Source organism: Trachypithecus francoisi, unplaced genomic scaffold, assembly GCF_009764315.1.
Source record: "Trachypithecus francoisi isolate TF-2019V2 unplaced genomic scaffold, Tfra_2.0 Lachesis_group19, whole genome shotgun sequence".
NCBI classification, from domain to species: Eukaryota; Metazoa; Chordata; class Mammalia; order Primates; family Cercopithecidae; genus Trachypithecus; species Trachypithecus francoisi.
Genome location: NW_022681464.1, coordinates 46,151,166 through 46,166,741, shown reverse-complemented (window position 1 = coordinate 46,166,741; position 15,576 = coordinate 46,151,166). Strand labels below are relative to the sequence as shown.

The following is a 15,576-nucleotide window of genomic DNA, read 5'->3' as shown; positions in this document are numbered from 1 at the left end:
ACAAACAAGAAAACTTATTTGATATATATTATTGTTTCATTAACATTGAACGTATGGCCAACAGGAAAATTATTCGAACCTGAACAAAGCCGATGTAACACATGTATTTTCTCCGTGAGACACATCACAGCCGTCCTGTGCTTGAGAACCCTAGATAGCACTTCAGCACCATGCATGGGTGCCACTTTAAACTGTGAAATCACACACACAAAATATAAAAAGTGTGGCACCGAATAGACGAACAGACGCTTGTTTATGGTGTGGTATGAGAACTAAAGGAAGACAGCAGAGTGTCACTTTGTGCCAGCTCAGCTGCGAACATGGGCGTTGGGGAACTCAAATTTTTTGCAGTCTGTGCATGTCCAAGAATGACCCTGTAAGCATTTTCAGTATTGATTTGGGGATTACAAATACATTTTAGCAGGGATGTGAATTCACAAATACAGAATCTGTAAATAATGAGGATTAACTATATTTAGGCTTCACAATTAAACTTACACTTTAGGATCACCAACTAGACAGTCCATTTCTGGCTGAGAGGGGCCACGTCTGGTTTCGCTTGCCGTTGTGTGAGTCGGTCAATCCACACTCCATCTAGTCCCACCACTCACTGCTGTGCCATCTTTATGCGATAGGTTGTCCCATGAATAAATGTACAGGACTTGCTCATTCAGATTCGGTTAGGGTATTCCACAGAAGGTCAAAAATCAGCAAAACTCTGGACTACAAGTATTTAAAAATTCCCCAGGCAACTGTCCCCTAACCTCCTCCCCCATTCAACTGGCTGGTCCCCCATTTCCAAACACAAAGCCCAGCCCAGCCCAGCCTTCAGGAACCTGTCTTCTTATTCCCTGCTGCATGTACGTGGGCCTTCAAAAAGCCTTTGTGAAAGCTCTAGCTGCTGAATATTTGATGAGTAACATATGGTTGAATGAGAGAATCAGTTACTGCTATTCAAAGACAGATGCAGCCCAATCAGCACCTTGTCACTGCTCTCAGCTCACTCCTATGGGACAAGTGTTGGCTGAACTCTCATTTTTATGAAAAAGTGGTCAGCACAGCCTGTATCCTTGATCATGGCCTTCTAATAACCTGGCTGTTGAATGAGCCTGGGGATAAATAAGTAATCAATCCTCGCCTACTGCACAGTCAGCTAACAAGTAATTATGGAAGTGAGAGGGTGCAAGCATCCACGCAGCTCCATGGCAGGTGCTCCTCTGTGCCGTGGCTCCACGGGGTGCTGCTCGGGTCTTTCCTGTCTGTGAGCCACTTTCTGGGCTCCCTCCATCTCTTGTTCTCCTAAGGGCCTGGCCTCTTGCTGACTCTCAATACAGGATAAAGCAGTTAGGAATTATGTCAACCATTTAGTTCTGCACGGAATGGTCACGCCAAGGAAGCCACAGGCCAGGACTTGGACTTGACAGATACGATCTACTGTGCAGTGCTCCAGAAGCCGGGCTATAGGAAGCCACACAAGAGGGCTGAGGAAGGTGGAAGAGGAAATGTACAGGGGCATCTACGGGGAGGCACGGCTTATCTTCAGGAAATTGTGTACTGCTCCAAAACTTGTCTTTGATACGCTCTGTCTTACTTTTTCCTGCAAGGCCACTGCTAGCCCACTCATGGGACTCCTTAATATTCAAGTTTATGCAACTCAGAGTTAGGTTTTGCTAGCAAAACAAGGAGCAGATTTCCACCTTCACTCATCCTGTCCGTGGGGCCTGTGCAGGGCACACCTGTCCAGCCACACTCAGGAGCCCCTTTTCTGCACATGCCTCCCTGGGGTCCTCCGCCCACCACTGCTGCCCTTGCTCTCAGAGAATGGATGCAAACTTGTCAGAGCTATCGGATGCTCAGCTAAGGCTGCGGAAACAGACACCGTGGTGGAGACTGGCAAGTGGATGATTCACTGGGTGAGCATTCAGAAACAGCAGTGGGATGGGAGTGGGGAGCAAGGTTGGAACGGAGTAGGAGTCAGGGAGCAGCGCAGTGCAGCAGAGGCTATCCCAAAGACGGCCCAGGGGAGTTGTCCTAGAGTAGGGCAAAGGGCAAGGGGACAGGGACTCCTCTCCTCCCTCCCCATCCCCCAAATTCCATTCTTCGAAATGAGAGCCACATCCACAACAAAGAGGAGGCAAAGCTTGGATAAGGCAGATCCTTTCAGCAGAAAACAGTTCCCAGAACAGACACAGCCATGAGCTTTCAGCCACCAACACTCCAGGCAATAGGGAGAATCGAAGCTTTGGTCCTAAGGAGGAGGGCGGGGCGGGGGGGAATCTGGGGAGAGCACTGCACCAGCCACTACAATGGGAGTTAGGGCCTTTCTCCATAACAACTGGAGTATGGCTTTGTCAGGTGTCCCTGCATCCTAAAAGAGCAGTTTTCATTCTGCAGATGCTATTAGACCCCAGGGAATGGGAATATAATGATGGCGACATTGATGTTTGAAGGTGACATTCCTTTGCACCCAAGTGCAAAGGGACCTGTAAGAGTTAATGGCTAGCCAGGTTGCCAGGAAAGAGGAAAAAGAGGCCTCTTGAGGATGTGAAATCCACACACAATCCTGCACACACGCATGCTCACGTACTCCAGGCCATCCTCCTGCACGGTCTGCAGCTCTGAAAGTGGTTCCAGGCCAACCCACCCAGTGCCACCTGCTAGAGCCAGGTGTAGACAGTAAAGAGCACAGCGGCAGCCACTGCCACCAACAGCATGTGACACCTCTTCAAGCCTGAAAGCCCCTGCTCCTGACTGCCCGAGGAGACCATCAGTGCCTTTCCCCAGTACCCCTTAAGGGCACACAATATTGGCAAGCTAAAATGCAGAAAAGAAATTTAGGCAAAATTAAGTTTTTAAAAAAGGGAGAAAAGGAAGAGGGAAAGAAGAAAGGACAAAATGGTTACCTATAAGATTGAAAAGACCTGTCCTACAGTTACACGTGGCTCTGGTGCCAAACGGACTGCCTGGCCCATTTCAGACACTCAATAATGCTTATTCAGTGACCAAAGGAAATGAATGCATAGTTTGTACCAGTATTCTCAGTGTGTTTATTTGTCTTCCCTGCTTAATGCTGAAGAAATATACTAAAAGGCAGCTTAAAGTACAGTAATTGTCTCTTATATGTTGGAAGGCAAGTGCACAAACAGGCATAATCTCTACATTTATCTTCCCTCACTATTAATTTTATAGTAAGATACAGTGGAATGAGGGAAATGCTTATATAGATAACTGAATTATTTATATTAGAAGCTTTCACTCATTGAATCAATTTTTAAAACTGATAGTTTCAGGAATTACTCAGTAGCCTCTGTGTTTCTTAATTTCCTTATCTGTAAAACATAAATAATACTATACCTGTCTCATGGGTACGGAAGCATTAAATGAATTACTATGTAGAAAGCTTGGGGCAGTTGCCTGGCATATAGCTATCACTGTGTTTCCTGTTTATTATTCTTGTAATTAATAATCAGCACTTTTTGAAAGTTAAATGTAAGTTTTCAACTCAAAAGGCTATTTCCTATGAATCAACTCAAATTCAAGTGGGTCTGCTTAGGCAAAATAGCTACAGATGAAGTAAAGCTCAGATGCTCTAATAAATTATTCCATCAGAAACTAGTCTCATCCAGGCTTTGAAGCAAGTCAGCTTCAAAAAAGCTGAAATAATTGACTCAAAAAATACATAAACAAATCAGCTAGAGGTAAACACCTTTAAAGGGAAAATAACCCTAAGAAATCAAAGGAGGGGCTACAGTTTCCTCCTCTTGAGGGCTTTATCTATCTCTTCAGCACGCATCAGGCCTGATGAGTTCCTGTGAACAGCACTGCCAGCCCCTCAGTGTTCTCTCCAGGACCAGTGACAAGCACTCAACATTCGAGGAAGCAGGAATCCGAGGATTCAAGTAACTTGCCCGAGAATGCAGTGAATAGATGGCAGAGCCGGATTAATATTCTGAGGACCAAGGGCCTGTCTTCTTTACCTTCGTACACCCCATTGCCGAGTACAAGGCCTGGTAGAGCAGGCACCAGGTAATGTTTGTCAAATGAGTAAATGAAAGAAGGGTAACTTGAAGAGCTGATCAACAAACTGATAACAACTCAAGTGAACTAACTCAACTGTAATAACAGGGCAGCATTTAAATGAAAGATGATACAGTTTGGCCGCATCCCCACCCAAATCTCATCTTGAATTGCAGCTGTCATAATTCCCACATGTTGTGGGAGGGACCTGGTGGAAGGTAATTGAATCATGGGGATGGTGGAAGGTAACTGAATCATGGGGATGGTTTCCCCCACACCGTTCTCATGGTAGTGAATAAGACTCACGAGATCGGATGATTTTATAAGACATTTTCCCTTTTGCTTGGTGCTCCTTCTGTCTTGTCTGCCGCCATGTAAGACGTGCCTTTCACCTCCCACCATGATTGTGAGGCCTTCCCAGCCATGTGGAACTGTGAGTCCATTAAACCTCTCTTTCTTTATAAACTAACCAGTTTCAGGTATGTCTTTATCAGCAGCATGAAAACGCACTAATACAAAAGGTGAAGTCGTATTTTCGATAAAGCTTAAAGTAGCCAATAAAGCAAAAAGCCTGGGGCTTCTGAAATATTTCTTTAGTAATGTAATACAACCTAGTGTTTCCTAAACTGAGAATTATATGCTGCCTGAAACTCCCTCTGTCTGACTGAATAGTGCATGCCCAATATAAGGCAACAATGGAACATGACATCTGTACCATCCCAAAAAAGAACAACTAAAATAACCTAAAAGACCCACATTAATTTATTTAAAAATTCAAGAAACAGGCATCTAATTTTTTTAGCATTCCTTTTGGTGCTGAGCTGATATTGATAATAAAACACCTAATAATTCACTCAATTAATATTTTCCTGTGTTTTGTCTTATTATGACATAGTAAAACATAGTAATAATAATAATAAGCCTAATGCTATAAGGACTGTTTTTAACCAAAACCGATGCAATCAGCTTTAAATATCTGCTACGATTTCCTTTCTGATGTCTAAACATGTCTTTACAAGTTACAGATCGCCCTGCCTCTTCATGCAGGCTAATGGAACATCGTTTTTCTTTTCTCAAGGGGCCATTAGTGATCTGGCAAAGTGTAAGCTGGGTCAGAGCCTCAGGATAAGGTGCTTTTGGTGTTTATTTTACACACACACACACACACACACACACACAAGCACATACATGTGATTAAAGGATTAGTACAACTTCCTTTTAAAGTAGAACTCTTGTTCAGAGCAGAGTAGAATAAAATAGGCTTTTCTATCTTCTTAGACTTTGACAAAGGGTTACAAAAGTTAACTTGATCTGCTAAAAATTTCACTTGGTTACAACTGTCACCAAAGCACAATAAGCCCCTCCCCTTCCTACCCCTTTCTAATTCTGCCTCTCCAAATGTTGGAAAAGATCCCAAAGAAACAAAATATATAAATATAATAATAACTTTTGAGTGTAAATGCAAGGAAATATGTCAGGGGAATTGCTACCTTTTGCTCAAAATAACAGCAAAATTTACCAAGTTAAAAAAAAAAAAAAAACTCAAATGATATTTCAGAGACCTACTCCTTTCAAAACAAGGGAGGACAAAAATCTTCTCCACAGAAGCACATATTGAAAAAATATTTGGGGGGCAAGGCCTGAAAGGGGTGGCAGTGTGCAGTTCTGTTGTTATTCCCATGGCCATTTTATGGGCCTCAGCAAAACACTGGGGGCACGATCTGTCTTTTGGTTGCTCCAGGGGAGCTAGCCATCACAACCCAACACAAGAGACTTCCGAAAAATCCACACAGGCACCAGAAGTCCTTCCCTTTCATCTACCACTGGGTTTTTTTTCTCACCTATTACAGTGTTGTCCGATCCTAGAGAGCCTTCAGAACAAAGGCTGTCAGACTGAGGATGGGTTCTTGGATAAGAAGACAACTTTGCTCTTAGAAATGAAGACAACTTTGCTCTTAAAAATGATTAACACACCTTAGACAGCAACCATCACTTAGGGTTGGGGGGTGTGTGTGTGCGTGTGTGTGTGTAACATAAACATTTCATATACAAACTGATTAGATGATGATTCTTCTAAAATAGTCTGGCTGTAGGACGATAGCTAGTGTTGCCCAGGAAGTGTAGTCTTGTGATTTGGAGCATATTTCTTCTCAGCTAGCCCCAGTAAATAACTGATTCTCCCCAGAAAGACGTGGATATGACCTGTCTATCTACTCCGGCCTGCAAGAGCACATATTAACAAAGATAACTTGTCGGCAGGACTAAACAAGCAAACAGGAACAATTTCCAGCAGAGAGCAAATGTCACACTGTCGCTGGATGCGTGTCCCCTAGCTCAGACTGTGGCCGCTTTACTGATGATATTAGAACTATCAATTGTGAGAAAATGGAAGGATGTTTCTGTAGTTCCTGTTGAAACCAACTGAAAAGGGCTCTGGACTTTGGACAATTTCAGAATCGAAAACTAGGAATTTATGATCTGGTGCATGACCAAAGGAAGCATCTATGCCAGCTTTGTGGGTAGGACCTCCATGGACACCTGGAAAGGCTTGGTGAAGCGAAGTCACAAAAGAAAAGCAGGAAGTAGACTGACCAAAATGTACCAGGTCTCACTGAGGCAGTTTCAATTTTTTAATAGGAGAAAAGAGCTTTAATATCAGTGCCTCCTTATGTGGAATTCCCAGTTTAAGTGATTTTTTATTCCAGTTAACTTCATAATTTTTTTTTCATTTCAGAATGGAGGTTCTGCCTTTGCAATCAATGGTTTTTCTATTCTTTAATACAATGAGTTAGTGTATAGCGGATACTTAGAACAGTACCTGGCACATAGGAATGTGACATAAAAGTCGATGCTTTGGATAAAGAACCTCTCCAGATTAATCTCTGAATCTCTTGGCTGTCCCAAATGGATACTGCTTGACTTTTATAGTCAAGATTCTAGGATGAATCCAGTGAGTTAACACTTCCTCAGGATGCTGCCTTCTCACCTGGGTATCTCATTTTATAACATATGAGATCACATACATTCCTCATGGAAAACTACATAGTTACTCCATGTGTATTCACCAGGCTGTTCTCATTCAAATAAACCTCCAGCCTCCACATTCATAAGGAGTCACCTTTGAACTCTTTGTTTTATACTAGTCTTTTTTTTTTTTAATTTGACAAGAATAATTTAATCAGTTTAGAGACATAACAGCATCACTGGAGTAAGTAGGTGGCTCTCTAAGATTGCTACATTGAACGAGTTACCACTCAGTAAGATAAATAAAATCCAATGTGTTTGAGAGACTACTTTAATTAAGAGCAGTGTTTTTCTCCACCTTTTTATCCTCCACAAATCCAAATATAGTCTTTTGTGAAGAACAATCTTTCAATTAATATTTGGTGAAAGAAATAATTGGTCACACTTAATATGACATATTTTCTATGTAACATACACATATGTCATCAATCTGCACCAATGCATATTAAAATATCTCCCTTAAGCATACTCACATTATCTCTCCAGACCCTTGTTCCTTGAGCCTGGTGATGTGTCAGCCAACAAGCATTTATTAAGTGACTAGGTTTCCCTCTTCCCTTGCAAATTTGCAGGAGCTTTAGCTCTGTCAAGGGCATGAGTCAGAACAACACAGTGGCTAAGAGTGTGGCTCACCCATGCAGCACCTGGGTGTCCTGAGGCTTGCTATGAACCTACCTGGAACTCAGTCTTTGTCTGTGACATGAGGATTATTGATCATACTAACAGCTCCCTTAAAAGTTTGTTGTGAAAATTAATAAATGCACGTAAATAGTTATATGAACTTAGTAGAGAGGGCTATTGGCTCTTTATTGATCGATCAATTAACCTAAGTATTATGTAACTAAAAATTGAACATACCAGCTGTATCTTGGAGTAGTACACCAAAAAACCTTGGAAATTACATATTTCTTTACTAATATTCAGAGAGCACTGGTAAAATCCTCTAGTAAAGACTGGCTATAGTCACACGAATGAGAATAAGATTTCTAAGTCTAGCTCACTATGACATTCAAAGTAGTAAGTTGTGCTTCAAAATAATAATAATAACAGCCCACTTAAAAATTTATTAAGAGGCCAGGTGTGGTGGCTCACGCCTGTAATCCCAGCACTTTGGGAGGCCGAGGTGGGCGGATCACAAGTTCAGGAGATTGAGACCATCCTGCCTAACACGGTGAAACCCCATCTCTACTAAAAATTAAAAAAAAAATTAACCAGGCGTGGTGGCGGGTGCCTGTAGTCCCAGTTACTCAGGAGGCTGAGGCAGGAGAATGGTGTGAACCCGGGAGGCAGAGCCTGCAGTGAGCCGAGATCTAGCCACTGCACTCCAGCCTGGGCGACAGAGCGAGACTCCGTCTCAAAAAAAAAAAAAAAATTTATTAGAGACAGGGTTTTGCAACATTGCCTAGACTGGCCTCCTGGGATCAAGGGATCTTCCCACCTTAGCCTCCCAAGCAGCTGGGACTATACACAGGTGCCACTGTGCCCGGCATGTTAGCCAATATTTACTGAGCACTTATTGTGGCCTTCTTCCACATTGCATATGTTCTAATCCAAACAAAATACACTCTTTTGTTTGGTGCCATATTGACCAGTATGTGGCACTCACTATGTCGTAAGTTATAAGGAACCTGTAATATATTGGGTTAAAAAACTTAATACCTCGGGCTGGGCGTGGTGGCTCACACCTGTAATCCCAGCACTTGGGAGGTCAAGATGGGTTAGGAGTTCAAACTCCTGAGGTAAGGAGTTCGAGACCAGCCTGGGCAATGTGGTGAAATGCCATCTCTACTAAAAAAAAAAAAAAAAAAACTGCAAAAATTAACCAGGGGTGGTGGCGTGCCCCTGTGCTGCCAGCTACTTGGGAGGCTGAGGCGGGAGAATCACTTGAACCTGGGAAGTGGAGGCTGCAGTGAGACGAGATCGCACCACTGCACTCCAGCCTGGGCGACAGAGTGAGACCCCGTCTCAAAACACAAACAAACAAACAAAAACCTTAATACCTCATTAGTTTGCAATTCTTGGGTGACCTGACCTGACGTTAATTATACATTAGTTAACAAATTGAATGCAGGACAGTCCCATCCTAACGCAAAGCACAGTTTGTGAAGAGCAAGAAAATGTTGATCTCCTTCCCTACAGTATTATATACTTAAATAAAATGCTCATCCTTGTAAGTGAAAGCATAAAACATTTTTAAGAGTCTTGATTTCTTTAATTACTCATGATCCTGCAATCCTAATTAAATCTAAAAGCCAAATCCCATGGCTTATGATACCCTAAGCTTTTGTCTCCAGAGGACTGCTGCATGCAATAACTATTCTCTGATGTTTGCTATTATGAAGATTGATATAAGCATAGGACTAGAGTTAGGTTTATACCTTCATCTAAAATTCTAGACACTGGAAATAAAATTTATTCATTCTACAAATATGTACTGAATGCCTGTTATATATACATCAAGCACCCTTTGGGCCAAAAAGCATATCCTTGCCATCCTGATGTTTATGTACTAGAAGGGACAGACACTCTACATAAATGTATTAACATAAAACCCTGACTCGGTTTGCAGTGAGATGCTCCTAAAAGGCTGAGGAACAAAGGCTTCCTGCCAAACACTCCCTCATTCTCCAGTGAATACTGTGAAAAAGAACATTTATTTTCAACCCGTAGCCCCTACCCTGTGGAGATACGAAGTAATCAATGTTGGGTAACTTGAGAGTTAGATACGGTTGAGAGAATGCCAAGCCCAGGGACAGGAGCATGGATGAGATGATCCTGGAGTCTGGGGGACTTGCAAGACTGATGAGGCACTCCTGCCTGAGAAACCGGACGGCAGGAGCTCTGGGGACTGCTTAGAATTTCACTGAGGGGCAGCCGGGCGCGGTGGCTCACGCCTGTAATCCCAGCACTTTGGGAGGCCGAGGCGGGGGGATCACGAGGTCAGGAGATCGAGACCATCCTGGCTAACACAGTGAAACCCTGTCTCTACTAAAAATACAAAAAAATTAGCCGGGCATGGTGGCGGCACCTGTAGTCCCAGCTACCCGGGAGGCTGAGGCAGGAGAATGGCCTGAATCCGGGAGGCGGAGCTTGCAGTGAGACGAGATCCGGCCACTGCACTCCAGCCTGGGCGACAGAGCGGGACTCTGTCTCAAAAAAAAAAAAAAAACTTCACCAAGAGGCAGGGGCAAGGTCGCCCCACAGAGGAGGTTTGTGAGAAGAATCAAGGGAGGAAACAGAAGAGCTGAGTGGCAGGGTCTGCAAGTCTAGATCTTGTTATGGATTTGTCGCACAAATAATTTTGGAAAGGTATAAATACCGAGAAAAATAAAACCTGCTCATAACATGAAAAAAACTGTGGGACGAGGGTATGTCAGCTTTAGTTAAGGGGTGAGGGAAGAGGGTTTGAAGGAGGGACATCTAAGATAAACCTGAATTCTGGGAAGAGACCATCATTCAAAATCTGGGGAAGGGGATTCCAGGCAAAGGGAGCTGTGACAGCACAGAGGCGCCAGTTCAAACCAGGGTGAATTCCACAACTAATAACAGTGACTATTTGTGTAGTAATTTTATACTTTGTTTTAAATTATATCTATTAAATTATGTCCCCACAAAGCCTAATAACCCTGAGGGATTTGGGTCTCCAGTTGCCGTGGGGAAAACTTGACCAGAAGAATGACACGCAGGCCCAGGTCAAGTCCGTTGCAGGCTGGGCCTCGGAGCCACGCTGGGCCTGGGCTGCAGCCTCTGGCAGAGTGTGTGCGCCCTTCCCTGTGTGCACGCCCTTCGCTGGGTGTGATGGCCACTTCTGTGTCAAGGTCCCACCACCTCTATGCTGACTCCTCTGCCCTCAAGCTCCATCAGGGAAAAAGGTCCCTGCTTCAAAGACCTTCCAAGATCTGGCTCCCCAGCAACCGAGGCTGAGATGGATTTCCATGGCAGGAGGATTATGGGGCAGCTCCCTTGCAGGGATACCTGGCACGGAGTGAGGAAATCCAGACCCCACAGAGGGACAGATCCCATTGTCATGCTCCTGCAAGGGGGGCCTCAGCTGCTGGGATGCTCTGGAGCTGCCACAGCCCTTCAGAAACTTTCCAGCTTTGAGGCCTCGGCACCCCGTGTTGAGTGGTCATTGGCTCCAGGCTGCCCCGCACAGGGAGGAGAAGTTTGGGTAAAGCAGCTCCCTTCAGCCACCACCAATTCCCAGGGAGGGATTCTGCTGAGAGTGGTCAAGCAAACACCTCCCAGCTGCTGGGAATGGAAGGAAGCTCAGTCCTGAAAGGGAATTTCCAACTCACTCCACAGCGTCCACTGCACACAGCTCGTTAGAAGAGATTCTCACAGAGAGAAGAGCCTCAAGCGGAAGTCAGTGTGGGTGGAACTAAGTTTTTAGAAATCTAGGCTCTTAGAATTCTTAATTTGCTCTTTCAGAACTTCAAGTGTGTGATTATCTTAATAGGTAATGCCCCAACCAGAAATCAGGAATCACTTTAAGCATTTTGAAAAGAGAACATTAAATAGAGAGGGCTGGTTACTGAAGGGGATGGAAGAGCCAGGAAGCCAAAAGAAATGTTGAAGCAATTGGAACATCATCAGCAAGGCAAGAAGGCTGTGGGGAGCCAGGCAGGGGCATGAGCTCAAGAACGAGGGACATCCAGGAGCCGTGAGAGCCTCAGGCGAAGGTGCAGAAATGGCTCTATGTACAATCAGGCCTTGCCTGGGCCTCTTCACGGTGAGCTGTGTCCATCAGCCTTTCCAGGTGTCCATGGAGGTCCTACCCACAAACCTAGGACAGACGCTTCCTCCAGTCATGCACCAGATCATAAATTCTTCATTTTTTATTCTGAAATTGTCCAGAGCCCTTTTCAGTTGGTTTCAGCAGGAACAACTATCAGACAGTCCACAGATCCCATCCGTGAGTAACTAGGAATATTCTGTGCATTGAATGAAGAATGAAGGGAGAGGACATTGGATGAGTGATGGGTACTTAACTGATGACTAGCTTGGGATGGTCACAGCTGATGGACACACCTGACAGTGAAGAGGTCCAGGCAAGGCCTGGCTGCACAAAGTGCCATTTCTGGACCTTCTCCTGAGGGTCTAGCGGCTCCTGGATGGCCCTCGTTCTTGAGCTCTGCTTATGCTGTCCCCTGGCTTCCCCCAGCCTTCCTGCCCTGTCAATGTTCCAGTTGCTTCAACATTCCTTTTGGCTTCCTAAATCTTCCACCCCCTTCAGTAACCAATCCTTTCTGTTTCATATTTTGTTTTTAAAATGCTTAGAGTGATTCCTGATTTCTAGTTGGGGCCTTACCTACTGAGATAATTACACACATCAAGATCTGAAACAGCAAATCAAGAATTCTAAAAGCCCAGATTACTGAAAACAGGAAGTCATTTAGTCGAATCTCTATCTTTGGATAATTCCCTTCACAACAGTGTTGTAAAGTGATTTTCTGCCTCTCTGTTAACTCTTCGCTGCTTTAAATTGGAAACAATAGCTTGGATTTGCAGGGAGGTGGATTTCAGGTTGATTCAAGACAGAACTGCCTGATAATACTACAGACTGCCCAGGGCCACAGACGGTTCCCTGACACCATTAGTATCTAAGAAGAAACCAAGCAACCAGCCAACATGGCTCTTGTAGAATATTCCACCACTGGTTGCTGCAATATGCTTGATAACTCCTAAAAGCTGTTCCAACTTTAAAATTCCATGATTCTGGCCGGGCGCGGTGGCTCAAGCCTGTAATCCCAGCACTTTGGGAGGCCAAGACGGGCGGATCATGAGGTCAGGAGATGGAGACCATCCTGACTAACACAGTGAAACCCCGTCTCTACTAAAAAATACGAAAAAAACTAGCCGGGCAAGGTGGCAGGCGCCTGTAGTCCCAGCTACTCGGGAGGCTGAGGCAGGAGAATGGCGTAAACCCGGGAGGCAGAGCTTGCAGTGAGCTGAGATCCGGCCACTGCACTCCAGCCTGGCCGACAGAGCGAGACTCCGTCTCAAAAAAAAAAAAAAAAAAAAAAAATTCCATGATTCTGTACGTTGCAGCCCTCACTAATCAGATAATACCCACCAGTTAAGTGTACTGAGCCTACAAGCATTTTTAAAAACAAAATTATTTCACATTTTGTCATATAACTAACTGCTGATCCTCATCTTTCTTCTCCAGCACAGTGGTACATAAGGCTTTGCAACAAATCGTCAGCTTAAACACAGGCACGGGAAAGCATGTAATACTACTCCGATATTCTTGGTCCTGTCGATGGCACTGAGAGCAAAACAGTGGACAACCCTGGTCTACAGAACAGTGGAGAGACTGGAATTATATGTTTAAGATTGCCCCAAGACACACATACACCATGGAATATTATGCAGCCATAAAAAAGGATGAGTTTGCGTCCTTTGTACGGACATGGATGCAGCTGGAAACCATCATTCTTAGCAAACTATCACAAGAACAGAAAACCAAACACCGCATGTTCTCACTCATAGGTGGGAACTGAACAATGACATCACTTGGACTCGGGAAGGGGAACATCACACACTGGGGCCTATCATGGGGAGGGGAGGGGGGGAGGGATTGCATTGGGAGTTATACCTGATGTAAATGACGAGTTGATGGGTGCTGACGAGTTGATGGGTGCAGCACACCAACATGGCACAAGTATACATATGTAACAAACCTGCACGTTATGCACATGTACCCTAGAACTTAAAGTATAATAAAAAAAAAAAAGAAAGATTGCCCCAAGAATGACATCAAAGCACCACCTTCTAAGTTATGACACGGATGTTCTCCACATCCCGGGCAGCCACCTCTACGGATCTACACATTGGAAAAATAGTCACGCAAGAAAAAAACCTCATCAGACCACATGGAGGGCAGAGGGCCATGGAGCCACACGCACGTGTATGAATCTCACTTCCAGTTCGGGTGGGGTCTGCATTAGTACATCCTGCCAGCAATACATGGCGGCCTCACAGGCTCCTGAGGCTGACTCAGACTTACTGTCTCAGGTGCAGGCTGTCTGGGAGCAGGGAGTGCAGGACTTGCTGAGAGTCCCTTCGGTTTGCCCCCATGTACTTTAGTACAATTCAGAGAAATGTGTATGAACACACACTGGAAAGTCTGAGTGTGTGTGAACCTGAGTTTCCCGAGAAGGCCACGCTGCATTCTCTCTTCCAGATCCATCATTCACCACACAGGGCCTTGCACCGCCAGTAATGCCTAACCCAGCGTGTCTAATCTGTTGGCTTCCCTGGCCACACTGGAAGAAGAAGAATTGTCTTGCGCCACACATAACATACACTAACACTAATGATAGCTGATGAGGAAAAAAAAAAAGTCCTCACATAAATCTCATATTGTTTTAAGAAACTTTGGAAAATTGTGTTGGGCCACATTCAAAACTGTCCGGGCCACAGGTTGGACAATGTTGGTCTAACACAAGATGCCTCAAAACACAGATTTCAGAAACGCGTGGATTCTGAGTCCTACATGTTCAGAAAAAAGTAAGATATCCTTGCTTAGAGTCCCTCTGCAAGTATATAAACAAACACATAAATGAGGTTATGTTGAAGATCAGTCATGGTTCTTGGTGCTAAATTGGAGAAAGAGGAAAATAAGTCATCCGAATGCTGCTTTCAGATGCTGACTGCAAGGATGTGTGTGGATTTCCCTTCCCAACTCTTTCTTTCCTCCTCTGTTACCATGAGCCGTGCCAGCAGACACCTGTGCACCCATTTGTGCTCTGTTTGTGCGCTGACTTTGTAACATTTTGTTACTTCGTGATACTTCTTTATGCAGAGAGGATTAAGCTTTTTCCTTCAGATTTTATGTTTCACCTATGATGTCCCTGATAGTGTCAGTCCCTGGCACATCTCAGCATGAAGTGATGTCCACAAGCCATCAACTGTTTGGCATGTCTGACGCTGCTGCATATTCACAGCTGGTTAGTTTGGGAAAAAGAAAAAGTCAGGGGTTGTCACAGAACGATGTAGGGGGAAATCCCAGTTACTTGATTTCCAAATAAAACAATAAAGGGCCACACTGATGTAAAAGCGATAGATAACTTAATTGGATGTATAAAGACAGTAATTTTTAAAGCACTTTATTGTGAATGCACACACCTTCTTTCTTTGAAAAAGGAGCTCCACACTGTAGAAGAGTTAGTTGCCTGTATGCTATAATCTTGTTTCTCAGGCCAGAAACTATTCTGCTTATGCTAATTCCTTTAGGAATGAGGCTGTGGTGAGAGCGGTCCCATTAACAATGTATTTTTGTTTTATAAGGATTTGCATAAACTCACATTTCTCTACCCTTTATATACATTGTGTATTAAGGATTTTGGTGACTTAGAATTTCTGTTATTTAGAGACAGGAAAATCAACATGCCATCTGCAGTCATAACTACTACGATGGATGATCACAATATGCCTTATGAAGTTTACAGAGAATGAGAGCGAATAGGAAAGTCACAGTCATTATTTGTTGTTCTGTGCACACCGTGGTCCTTACTTCTTTTTCTAAAC

At 44.1% G+C, this 15,576-nt stretch overlaps 1 protein-coding gene across 1 annotated transcript in view; it reads right to left on the bottom strand.

The window, feature by feature from the left end:
• PIEZO2 (piezo type mechanosensitive ion channel component 2) overlaps positions 1-15,576 on the bottom strand; it is a 266,512-nt gene that overhangs the window by 163,987 nt on the left and 86,949 nt on the right. The window lies entirely within an intron of this gene.